Genomic DNA, 3,904 nt, shown 5'->3' on the forward strand with positions numbered 1-3,904 from the left:
TCAAAGAGAGGTACAGTGAAAATTATCTAAGCTTTGACTGACGAAGACTTTTATCTAATCACATCAAAGAGAGGTACAGTGAAAATTATCTAAGCTTTGACTGACAAGGTCTTTTATCTAATCACAGCAAAGAGAGGTACAGTAAAAATTATCTAAGCTTTGCCTGACAAAGACTTTTATCTAATCACAGCAAAGAGAAGTACAGTAAAAATTATCTAAGCTTTGACTGACGAGGACTTTTATCTAATCACATCAAAGAGAGGTACAGTGAAAATGATCTAAGCTTTGACTGACGAGGACTTTTATCTAATCACATCAAAGAGAGGTACAGTGAAAATTATCTAAGCTTTGACTGACGAGGACTTTTATCTAATCACATCAAAGAGAGGTACAGTGAAAATTATCTAAGCTTTGACTGACGAAGACTTTTATCTAATCACTTCAAAGAGAGGTACAGTGAAAATTATCTAAGCTTTGACTGACGAGGACTTTTATCTAATCACAGCAAAGAGAAGTACAGTAAAAATTATCTAAGCTTTGACTGACGAGGCCTTTAATCTAATCACAGCAAAGAGAAGTACAGTAAAAATTATCTAAGCTTTGACTGACGAAGACTTTTATCTAATCACAGCAAAGAGAAGTACAGTAAAAATTATCTAAGCTTTGACTGACAAGGACTTTTATCTAATCACAGCAAAGAGAGATACAGTAAAAATTATCTAAGCTTTGACTTACGAGGTCTTTTATCTAATCACAGCAAAGAGAGATACAGTAATATTTATCTAAGCTTTGACTGACAGGGACTTTTATCTAATCACAGCAAAGAGAGATACAGTAAAAATCATCTAAGCTTTGACTGACGAGGACTTTTATCTAATCACAGCAAAGAGAGATACAGTAAAAATCATCTAAGCTTTGACTTACGAGGTCTTTTATCTAATCACAGCAAAGAGAGATACAGTAATATTTTTCTAAGCTTTGACTGACAGGGACTTTTATCTAATCACAGCAAAGAGAGATACAGTAAAAATGATCTAAGCTTTGACTTGCAAGATCTTTTATCTAATCACAGCAAAGAGAGATACAGTAAAAATGATCTAAGCTTTGACTTGCAAGATCTTTTATCTAATCCAGCAAAGAGAGGTACAATAATATTTATCTAAGCTTTGACTGACGAGGACTTTTATCTAATCACATCAAAGAGAGATACAGTAAAAATGATCTAAGCTTTGACTTGCAAGATCTTTTATCTAATCACATCAAAGAGAGATACAGTAAAAATCATCTAAGCTTTGACTAACGAGACTTTTTAACTAATCACAGCAAAGAGAGGTACAGTAAAAATGATCTAAGCTTTGACTTACGAGGTCTTTTATCTAATCACAGCAAAGAGAGGTACAGTAAAAATTATCTAAGCTTTGACTGACGAGGCCTTTTATCTGATCACAGCAAAGAGAGGTACAGTGAAAATTATCTAAGCTTTGACTGACGAGGCCTTTTATCTGATCACAGCAAAGAGAGGTACAGTGAAAATTATCTAAGCTTTGACTGACGAGGACTTTTATCTGATCACAGCAAAGAGAGGTACAGTAAAAATTATCTAAGCTTTGACTGACGAGGCCTTTAATCTATTCACAGCAAAGAGAGGTACAGTAAAAATTATCTAAGCTTTGACTGACGAGGCCTTTTATCTGATCACAGCAAAGAGAGGTACAGTGAAAATTATCTAAGCTTTGACTGACGAGGACTTTTATCTGATCACAGCAAAGAGAGGTACAGTAAAAATTATCTAAGCTTTGACTGACGAGACCTTTTAACTAATCACAGCAAAGAGAGGTACAGTAAAACTTATCTAAGCTTTGACTGACGAGGAATTTTATCTGATCACAGCAAAGAGAGGTACAGTAAAAATTATCTAAGCTTTGACTGACGAGACCTTTTAACTAATCTCAGCAAAGAGAGGTACAGTAAAAATTATCTAAGCTTTGACTGACGAGGAATTTTATCTGATCACAGCAAAGAGAGGTACAGTAAAAATTATCTAAGCTTTGACTGACGAGACCTTTTAACTAATCACAGCAAAGAGAGGTACAGTAAAAATTATCTAAGCTTTGACTGACGAGACCTTTTAACTAATCACAGCAAAGAGAGGTACAGTGAAAATTATCTAAGCTTTGACTGACGAGACCTTTTAACTAATCTCAGCAAAGAGAGGTACAGTAAAAATTATCTAAGCTTTGACTGACGAGGACTTTTATCTGATCACAGCAAAGAGAGGTACAGTAAAAATTATCTAAGCTTTGACTGACGAGGCCTTTTATCTGATCACAGCAAAGAGAGGTACAGTGAAAATTATCTAAGCTTTGACTGACGAGACCTTTTAACTAATCTCAGCAAAGAGAGGTACAGTAAAAATTATCTAAGCTTTGACTGACGAGGACTTTTATCTGATCACAGCAAAGAGAGGTACAGTAAAAATTATCTAAGCTTTGACTGACGAGACCTTTTAACTAATCACAGCAAAGAGAGGTACAGTAAAACTTATCTAAGCTTTGACTGACGAGGAATTTTATCTGATCACAGCAAAGAGAGGTAGTGAAAATTATCTAAGCTTTGACTGACGAGGCCTTTTATCTGATCACAGCAAAGAGAGGTACAGTGAAAATTATCTAAGCTTTGACTGACGAGGCCTTTTATCTGATCACAGCAAAGAGAGGTACAGTGAAAATTATCTAAGCTTTGACTGACGAGGAATTTTATCTGATCACAGCAAAGAGAGGTACAGTGAAAATTATCTAAGCTTTGACTGACGAGGCCTTTTATCTGATCACAGCAAAGAGAGGTACAGTGAAAATTATCTAAGCTTTGACTGACGAGGCCTTTTATCTGATCACAGCAAAGAGAGGTACAGTGAAAATTATCTAAGCTTTGACTGACGAGGAATTTTATCTGATCACAGCAAAGAGAGGTACAGTGAAAATTATCTAAGCTTTGACTGACGAGGCCTTTTATCTGATCACAGCAAAGAGAGGTACAGTGAAAATTATCTAAGCTTTGACTGACGAGGAATTTTATCTGATCACAGCAAAGAGAGGTACAGTGAAAATTATCTAAGCTTTGACTGACGAGGCCTTTTATCTGATCACAGCAAAGAGAGGTACAGTGAAAATTATCTAAGCTTTGACTGACGAGACCTTTTAACTAATCTCAGCAAAGAGAGGTACAGTAAAAATTATCTAAGCTTTGACTGACGAGGACTTTTATCTGATCACAGCAAAGAGAGGTACAGTAAAAATTATCTAAGCTTTGACTGACGAGGCCTTTTATCTGATCACAGCAAAGAGAGGTACAGTGAAAATGATCTAAGCTTTGACTGACGAGACCTTTTAACTAATCTCAGCAAAGAGAGGTACAGTAAAAATTATCTAAGCTTTGACTGACGAGGACTTTTATCTGATCACAGCAAAGAGAGGTACAGTAAAAATTATCTAAGCTTTGACTGACGAGGCCTTTTATCTGATCACAGCAAAGAGAGGTACAGTAAAAATTATCTAAGCTTTGACTGACGAGGACTTTTATCTGATCACAGCAAAGAGAGGTACAGTAAAAATTATCTAAGCTTTGACTGACGAGGACTTTTATCTGATCACAGCAAAGAGAGGTACAGTAAAAATTATCTAAGCTTTGACTGACGAGACCTTTTAACTAATCACAGCAAAGAGAGGTACAGTAAAACTTATCTAAGCTTTGACTGACGAGGAATTTTATCTGATCACAGCAAAGAGAGGTACAGTGAAAATTATCTAAGCTTTGACTGACGAGACCTTTTAACTAATCTCAGCAAAGAGAGGTACAGTAAAAATTGTCGAAGTTTTGACTGACGAGGCCTTTAATCTAATCACAG

This window comes from Palaemon carinicauda, chromosome 7 (assembly GCF_036898095.1).
Source record: "Palaemon carinicauda isolate YSFRI2023 chromosome 7, ASM3689809v2, whole genome shotgun sequence".
NCBI classification, from domain to species: Eukaryota; Metazoa; Arthropoda; class Malacostraca; order Decapoda; family Palaemonidae; genus Palaemon; species Palaemon carinicauda.